The sequence below is a fragment of the Coturnix japonica genome, chromosome 4 (assembly GCF_054131305.1).
Source record: "Coturnix japonica strain WE chromosome 4, WE-NBRP24, whole genome shotgun sequence".
In the NCBI taxonomy this organism is placed as follows: Eukaryota; Metazoa; Chordata; class Aves; order Galliformes; family Phasianidae; genus Coturnix; species Coturnix japonica.
Genome location: NC_140666.1, coordinates 67,571,197 through 67,581,182, shown reverse-complemented (window position 1 = coordinate 67,581,182; position 9,986 = coordinate 67,571,197).

Below are 9,986 nucleotides of genomic sequence, written 5' to 3'. Positions count from 1 at the left end.
ATCCTTTGAGCAGAGAATTTATTTCCTAACATCTAACCTAAATTTACCCTCTTTCAGTTTAAAGCCATTCTCCCTTGTTCCATCACTATTAGACGGTGTAAGAAGTCACCCTCCTAAAGGGAGCTATAGAAGGTACCTCTCTTGACAGTAGTTCCTGAGATGGGAATCAGGAACCAGCATGGGTTGGAATGCAAACTCTGAGCAGCACAACGATGTGCTTGTGCCCCAGTCCTGGGGAAGGGTGGGTGCAGCACTGTGCTTTAAACAAGGGCTTGTGAGGGGAGCCAAGATGCTGAAAGCCATCATTATAGAATCTGAGACAAAATGGAACAACAACGACAAAGGGTTGGGTTTTAAGTGGATGTGCTCCTCTTTCACTGTTTTCTGAATCTTCTTAAATTTTGATTGGCTTTAGATTAGGAAGCAATTGGCCGACAGTCAAAATTTAAGATTGATGAAGCACAATCAGTCTGTTCATGGGCCTCTTGGAAAAGAAAATAATGATCTTTCAGACAAAAATGTTCGGGGGAAGCTAAGCCATAATGTCAACACATAAGAAAGCAAACAGTGGCACTAAAATGGCTGGAGCAAACAGTATTTAAAAGAAGGTTTTGTCCTGGAGGAGTTGTGGCAGATGTAGAGAGCTTTGTGCTTGGTGATCTGTAGGACAGTCCTTTTTGCTTCCAGGCCATGCTGGCAGCACAGCAAAGCCCAGGGTCACAATTAATTCGCAGAAATCACATTAGTTCAGAGGCATGACCTGCAAAAATGTGGTTCATGACATGAAGGATTGGCACGTGCTGTATTGATTCAAGAATTAAAAAAAAATATCAGCCCCACGGAGTACCATCTAAAAAGGTAACCTCAAACAAGAGCTCCTAATATACTTGAGATAGCTGTGACCTGTGGTTAAATTCAAGAAGGTGTATGAAATACATGCCCTAGCCTCTCCTCAGTGGGAGTGGGGCAGTGCTAAGTCACAGTGAGTCCACTACTTACTCTCTCTTCTCTCCACACAAAAAGCAGCAAATTCCATGGGACAGCTTGCTGGGTCCTGGCTCTGAATCCCCTTGGGATCTCAGGGCAGCCTGTGGGATGCTGGGATTCTGATGGAGCTCATGAGTTTGGCAGTTCTAAAGCTCAGTATTTGATTTGTGTATCAAATCTGATTTACTTTTACATTTGTGCATCTGAGCGATGTGTCATTTTTGACCTGAGACTAGAAAAAGCTGCAAGAGATAGATAAAGGAAAGGTTTGAAACAGTGTCGCTCACATTTGAAGATGTGGAAAACTCCTCAAGTCAACTGTGAAGATGATGAGATTTGGCAGTCAACCAGACAAAACTTCTATAATGGCACATTAGCACTGTGATACCTTACAGAGAATGGTTGGGATGCACAGTTGTTTCTCTTCAATAAATTCAGGCCTTATGGGTATCTCTCAGGTAATATATGAAAATGTCAATAATAGCTTTCTTTTCCTTCAAGCCAAAAAAAGCGTGGTTGCAGGTCAAGGGCTTAGATGTCTAAGTGTGTCAAGTCAGCCAAGCAGCAGGTTGTGCCTAGACTCTAGCTGGACTTTTTAGTTTGTGAAGGATCAGGGATGGGATTAAGTGAAGGATCTGTTCTTACGGGTTTACCAGTTGTCTGCTGGAGTAGTTTGAACATTTGGGGCAGGAGAGGGAGGGCAGTGGGCAGTGCGTGTATGTGTGTGTGAGGAGCTGGGGAGGGGATGGAAAATCTTTTACTAATAGGCACCTTTTCATCTTTCTTTCTCTGTTTTCTTTCCAGTGGTGCCCAGATAGAGGAGAAATCTTCCCATAAACAGTAATTCTTTAGAAAGTGCTCAAGTACTGCTATTACTTAACTTCCTGATTAGTAGCAGTCACCACCTGCTCCTCCTGCTCCTCATTGTCCAGCATAATGGAAGTGTTCATTTCCCCTGGCTGTGAAAAGGTAATGGGAGGGGAGTCCCTCTTCTCTGCTTCAGCAAAAAGAGCAACGGGCCCTGCTTTTCTCCTGTAACTAATCCCAGACCATATTTATCCAAGAAAATAAAATTCTATTTCTGCCAACAAAGAGCTGGATAGGGCAGGTTACGAACACTTTTGGAAAACAAAACACCACACAAAAGCAATCATCCCAATCTCTTTGAACTAAATCAAGGGTTCCTGCTGCAGGGCTTTTTTATTGCCTGACCGTGGCTTTGAGATCCCAAAGGAAAGACAATGTATTCAATATTTTTGACACCTCAGACATGCAAAGACTTCTGTTTTCTTCTAAACCTAATAGCTGAAGCTGCCAAGAGATCTGCGCGTGCTGCCTTAAAAGACAGCTGTTAAAATAGCCTCCTTTGATCAAAATTCTTCCACTTTTATAGTTAGAGCAGATAGGGTATTATAGAAATTCCTTAGCACGGACAGAAAATCATAAAAAGAATGAAAGTTGCAAAACCCCAAAACTGCACTTATCATGAGCGGGCATAACTTTTGAAATGTCAGTTAAAAGGAGACAACCACTGAATAGATATTGAGGATTCTCAGACTTTCTATTTCCCTGAAGTCCCCTATTGTTTTACACCAAGAGTGGTGCTGTCTCTTCCTAGGGAAGCACAGGCGGGCAATAGATTAGTCCTTATTTAGATGGTAAGTTCCAGCCTATTTGAATTGTATTAAGCATTCTCCTTCCTTCTGTGGGATTTGTCATAAATCTTGAGTAAATATACTTAGCGCAATCTCAAAGGCTGAAGTTTTGATTTCTCAGAGGGCTCAAATCTTTAAGCCTTAAAACTTCTCTTGTTTAAGAGAGATAAAGCAAAAGAATCTACTTGTCAAAACAAACACGGGGAAAAAAAGCCTCCCTACAACCTTAGACATTATCTCAATGGGAAGTGGCGCTCATTTGAGGCTTTTCGCTAGCATTCTTTGCCCAGGAGTGAAATCTATTATAGGAATTAGTACTGCCCCTTAAAACGGTAGCATCGCTAAGAAGCAAATGAATCCTACTCTCCTTCCCTCTGTTTTCCTATCCATTCTACTCCTTCTAAACAGTATTCAAAGGTTTCTTCAAAGGTCTTCATCCTATCTTTGTTGCCATGGTCTCTCATGGAGTTGAATCAACATTTTCAAAACTAATGCCCGCTCTAAATGCATTGTTGTTGGGATGCTGAGTCAGTTCTCTGCTGACCACAGAAGAAGAAAAAAAGGATCTTTGCAAATCAGTTTTAACATTCAACTAACCTGAATGGGGAAAAGCAAGAGATCTGTACTTTGCTAGAAAGAAGCAAAACTTCTCAGGGGTGAGACGCCTCGCATTCGGAGAAGAAAAACAAACTGTCCTGAGCTTTTTGTGTCAGCTGTTCTGTCTCTTTCCTCTTTCACTTTATTCATACTAGACCTGAGAAAGATAATTGCTTCTTAGAAGGAAGGAAAAAAAATCAACAAAAAACAGAAAAGAAAAGAACACCGCAGAAAGATCCTGCTGATTAACACACAGATCCCAAAGTAAACCCTTGCTGTGAGGGTGACAGAGATGCTTGGTATGCAGTAGCAGTGACAGGCAGCGCTAGCTTTGGCACACTTGAAACAAGCAGGAGTAAATGGTGAAGAAGCATCATTATTTCTAAGGGAACTAAGAGGATACCATGCTCATATCAGGTGTTGTTTGCCTCTCTTGTTTAACTACTTGCACGTTCTTTGGAACAAGGTCCAACCCTAACACATGTATTTGTATAACACACAGAAAAATGTTTGCTAGCCTAATTTGAACTTCTCAGCTTTGCTCTATAAATAAGAACCTCTATTTGCTATGTAAATGAGAGCACCAGACGCTTCATAGTCGAATTACAAGAAGAGACGAGATCTTTGTCACATGTGTAAGTGCATCAACTTTAAACTGCCTTTATCTGCCCAGCCCCAGTTCTTTTCGATCCTCTGAACAACTGTCCTGAGCCAGCGGTCTGACGTGGCGTACTAAATTCTGTATATTTCTTCATTATTCCTGGGGGAGAAATCTGCATGAAAATTCTGTTGGTGTAATTACACGCCTCAGCTAGAGAAATCTGTCTGCAACAGATTTCACCTTCATGTAACAGATGATGACTTTGCCAGAGACTTTCTGGACATTGTGGTAACCACAGATTTTACAACATGTATTTGTACTATGGGTCATAAACTGAAAGAAAGGAAAAAAAATCCAAAAGTGATTAGATCCTTACAGTGTGTTTGAAAACAGCCCTTCATCCTCAAGGAAAGACACAGTTTAACAGGGAAATCTGTTTGCAGTAACTTAGGAAATGTAAATGCCTCTCCTCCCTTCTGCCACTCTATCTCCCCACATCGGGGAATTCAAACAGTGAATGAAGAAATGCTGGACAAGGATCTGAAAACAACACAGGAGTGTGTTGTGGGTCTTGATGTCTGAGATAGACGGGACACAATATCTGATGCATTTCATGGTGACAAGATTCCCAGGAATTTTAAAAAAAGCAACAACAAAAGACATGCATATGAAGTTTATTCATCAGTTGGGAATAGTAACGATTGTCCCCATTTTTCCTATAAAATGAATACACTGAAACACAGATTGTGACCACGGTCTTCCAAGTTTCCAAGGCTGTCCATGTTTTGAAGGCTTTGAAATATTCCCAAAGAGACCATATACAAACTATGCGTTGTTGCTCATGACAAGAGACCACACTCCATTTTTTTTGCCCTTTTCTTTGTGACCACGTCACTTTTCTCCCCATGGTTTTAATTCACATAACTCTCTCCATTTCACCTCTAAATCCTTTCCTTTCTGGTCTTTGGAATTTCCTCCTTACTTTTTATTTTTTTACTTACTCTTTGCATGTGTGCGCTATTTGTCCCCCCTTGCTCAAAATCCACTGCTTTTCCCTACCCTTCAATTTACATGCTCTCCCTAAATTCCACCCTCCCAAAACTTTCTTGTTCCCCCTTTCCAGTCTGCTCTTGACCTTACAGACTATTTTAGCACTGTTTCTTGCTGGGGCTTCCATGGCCTTTTAGATTTCCTGTATTTCCACTCCCTGACCAGCCCTGTCAACCCATCAATCCTACAGCTCAATATACTGTGAGTACTTGTATTGCAAATTACCTCATCACTTGAAATCCAGTTCACCAACTAATGCCTTTTGCTGGATAGCAGTGTACCTGCACTCTTCTTGTTACTTTCTGTCTTTTGGATTCCTCCAGGCTCATTTATTTGCTGTCCAACAAGCATTTCTTCTAATGAGTAAATTCTCAGAGCCGCAACGTTCCACTGTGTTTTCTGTTATCCTTGGTTTGGTCTCAGATGCACGGCCCTTTTTGAGCCAACTGACGCCAACCAAAATCTCCCTCCTTTTCATATCCGTTTAAGTGCCATCAGCAACTCTTGACAAAAAGACTGGAGAATGCTGTCCTCCCCATCTGCCCACCTGGGCTTCCTTCCTTGCAGCATGTAGCCTCTCCATGGAAAATATACACCAGCACCCAATGCCACATTGGTGAGTTTTCCCACCCCATGCACAGCACAGAAGAGGGATGAGCACTGCCCTCCTCCCTTTCCTCACTCCACACCATTGGCTTCATCTTCTTTCCTTCCTTGGGCAGATTCGCTGAGGGCTCTGACATCACATCTAGGGATCTGGACCTCCCCAACACTCACCAAGCAGACAAGAGTGTCTCCTCCTCTCAGTAAGGGCCAAGAATGAGAATAGCAAGGGTATTTCAGGTCAGGCCTGAGGCGAATTATCAGACAAGTTGTGAAGCTCACACAACATGTGGCTGCATTATGTGTGGCTCCAGTCAGCACTAACAGCCTGTCATTGAGCTGCATGTTTAAACCATTTGAGCAAACAGGAAACACGGAAGATAGGAGTGAGGAAAAAGCCTTCGAGGAACTGGAAAGATCACACTGCTTGGTATACTTGGTAAACAAATATCACAGCTGCAAGGAGGGCAGAGTACCCATGGGATAGACAGAAATGTGCCCAACTTCCTACCTTGCAAAACCAAACATACATAAATAAGTCATCCTGTTTTAAAAAAATGACTCAGCCAGCGATTTTCAGAGCTGGTTTAGGCTGTGCCTGATCATGTGAATTATCTGGGAGGGAAAAAAACTATGGTTTTGGTTTAGCAGCAAGGAAACCAGAATGGGGGGAAAGGAGGAAAAAGAAAAACAAGTCTTAGTAGCAACAAAGTGAAATTCAGCCACACCAATATAAATAACATCGATACCAGCATTGGGAAGTAAATATAAAAACACTTTAAAATAGAACTTAGAAACCATATTGTATTGTTTAGTATGAAAATAATAGGTTTTCAGGGCAGTACTAGTGGAGAATGTATTTAATCCAGAGCAGAATTGGCTGTGAAACTGTCCACTCTACCATGGGAATGCTTAGCTCAGTATCTGGTAGGTTGCCAGCCATTTAAAATGTTTTTGTGTTGGTTTAATGATTGCTCCCATGAGCACTGATGGTAAGGGTTGACATTAATTAAAATACTAAGTCATCAGAGCTTGCATTATGGGGAAAGGGAGAATGGGCTGGATCCGATTGTCTTCAAGGTTTCTTTGGCCTTCCACATTTTTTTTCTTAGATGCATCATACATGCCAAATATCCTCTTAGCTGAGGTATAACAATGTAAACAGACTGTCTCTGAAAATGTAAAGTAATCTTTTTAGGTTTTCCACACACCCTTTTAACTGATTAGAGGACACTCATTAAAATCAGCTAATCATGTAATGTGGCTGTGTTCTGAATGCTAAACAAAATGCCTAAATGAAAGAGGATTTTAAAACATTGTCTGCCTCTCTTAATTTATTTCTACTGTATACTCAATGGCACACAATACAGTAGGAATGCTGGGCCCTATCCTCATTAACCTCAAAACTCATTATCTCATATAAAATCCAGCCTTTTACATAGAGTTTATTGGAAAAGGTATGGAAAAGGATATGAAAGACAATGTCTTTAGGGATAGACTCATGGAACACCACAATGGATTTCACTTAGAACTGTGATGCTAATACAGAACAGCACAAAATTGCAAGTATGATGCTATGCTGAAATAACACTTACAGAATTAGGATACAGTAGCTACCATTATGTCTTTCAGTGTCATTTCATTAATTATCCAAGACTGTTCAGAGAGGCTGTGGATGCCCCATCATTGGAGGCTTTCAAGACAAGGCTGGATGTGGCTCTGGGCAGCCTGGTCTGGTGGTTGGTGACCCTGCACATAGCAGGGGGCTGAAACTAGATGATCTTTGAGGTCCTTTTCAACCCAGACCATTCCCTGATTCTATGATCCAGATCTTCAAGCAAAACTCATTACATACATGACATTCTCTAAAGGTCAAATGCAGGAGGCTGCACTTTTCTGCTACCACCACCTAGCCAGTGAATCAGGGGAGAAGTACAACCCAAATGAGGTGTCCAAACCAGCAACCTTCCCAGCTCTGGCCTGGGTACATGGGATGGGACTTCCTGTGACAACAGGATGCTGTGCAGCACAGATCTTACCTCTAAATGCCTGCAGCTCGGCCACTATTGCTTTGGCAAACACAGACATTGCTCAGCCAAGGCCCTTCACGCAGCTGCATCAACCTGACATCGGGTGGGCCTGAGGTCACCACAGGCTGGAGATTTCTGCTTGGAAGGGATGGGCACTCTCGTTGTGTTTGGGATGTGAATCTTCATCCTCCTCATATACAAAATGACCAGGTCTTTGAGTCCTCCCACGTAACCTGGAAGGAGAGCATCTGAAGAGGCCTTGTCCAGGCACACAGGGATGGTAAGCCCGATGCCCTTCTGGGGCCGTTCTCGGACAGAACCACCTCCGAGCACGAAGGAAGCTTGTCGTTGGGGAAGGGGGAATGGCTTGCTTTTGTTTTTGTCGAAACTCGGTTTTTGTCTGAGCTCCGGCTGAGACGCGTCCGATGTGCGAACGCCCCCCGCCCCTTCCCCTCCTCGCGCTGGGTGCGGAACGAGAGAAGCCCGCAGCGCTTCCGCAGGGCCGGGGCCCCGCTCCCCATCGGCGGGGCGCTGGGAAGGGGCCCGGGGGGGCCCCGCTTTGTGGCCGCCCGCCGGCCCCGCCGTGGTCGGAAGCTCCAGGGTAATCCGGGGAGCCCTCCGCAGCGACTGGGTGGTCCGCGGGGACGAGGCACGGGCTCCGCGCTGCCCGGCCGCTGTCCTGAGCCAGCTCCTGCAGCTGGGCCGAAGGCGGCCGCAGACCGCTCTCGGCACATTTCTTCATTTCTCACTTGAGTGCCCTTCTTTAGTTCCCTTTCAACTGCCCACTTTATATCGGCTTCATTACACCACCGCTCCATTTGTAATGTAAATCGGGAAACTCAGGGAAGTTTTTCTTTTGGCCTTGTCTACGGAAGAATACCGAGAGGTATTCAAAACGTATTAACACAAATCAATGGCACCAATAAAAGCAAAATCTCCTTAGCAACATAATCTTGATTGCAAAAGGAGAACTGAGAGCATTTAGCAGAACAGTGGCCCACATGGAATACGCATTTGTCTAGAAGAATGCAGCACAAAGCCTAAAAGAGAGATGCTGAAAAAATCCAAAATTAACTCACACCGAACAGTTACTCTTTTTTTCAAAAGTACACAATTGGCTACATTAAATCTATCGTGCGCTTTTCTGCTCAGCAACATTGTATCATACCGCTTTGCAAGGCCAAATTACAACACGGAACGCTTCACAGCCCCTGGCTGAGCACCCTCCCGCACGCACTCGGTTTGGTGCACGCTGGCGCAGACACGCACATAAATCATACACGCACATATCATACATCCACGGTATTAGGAGGCTGCTAAGATCGCTACACTCGAATAACCCAAGAGCTATAAAGTGTTCTGCATGCAGGAGAAAATGCCAGCTCCTTATAAACAACACCAAGCCCCAGAGCGCGGGATGCACATTCTGCTTGCTGGGCTCAGGTCTGCTTGCGTCGGAGCCCTCCACATATTGGAATTACATGGATGGAGTGATTCCCTTATATTCACAAGGGTGTCTGCTTTAACGAGATGGGAAGTACATGAGGAGAGAAATAGCACGTTAAAAGAGAGCAAACAGCTTCACCATAATCACCCAGCCACGACGGTAACACACACAACTGCTCGTACTGGCACTACGGTGTGAAAAGCTTGAATAACTCCAAAAGCAGATTTAATGCCAGCCCGAACGTTTTAAGGCAGGCAATTCCTCCGGGTTGGGTGACTCTTGGATTACAGCTAGATCACTAAATTACCATTTCCTTCTCCCCCCAACCCCAACCCAACCAACACTGAGTAGAAATTAGGAGAGAACACTGAAATACCTCACATTTATGTACACATTCTCTTTTCTTTTTGTTTCCCCCCCAACCAAACTACTACACAGGCAAAAAATAGTTAAGGCTTAGCAGGTAAATTAACAAACATTTTATTTGTTTGTAATACAGACAACTTAAGAAACACTTAAAAAATTATATTGGAGTCCATTCCAATTCTGGGTCAGGTCAGGAAAAACAATGTTGATGTATTAAATAATATCCTATAATTCGACAGTAGATTAACTTCAGTAATTTTCGTGGTTAAATAGTCTTAAATATGTGTATTTACAATTGTGCAGCCTTAAAAAGAAGTCCCTTTCTTCCTATCTTCTCTCTCCAAAGCCCTGTGAGCACAGTGCTGGCCTCTAAGCTTTCAGACTCTCATCCAGACTTCAAATATCCGAAGAGGAATGTTACAATAGCAAAAATCACAGCAACCCCAACTTCCTAAACACTTCATTTAAAGGGAACCCTCTGCAGGCATTATCACTGAGTCCGTATAAATAGCAGCTTCTTCACATCCAGTTCCGTGCTAAATTATTGCTTATGCATTTTCTGTTTCATAGACCTAGCATAGATGCAAAATATCTCTTCTATTTAAACATCTGCCACCTTGAAAGCTACCACCCCTTAAGTGACTCACTTT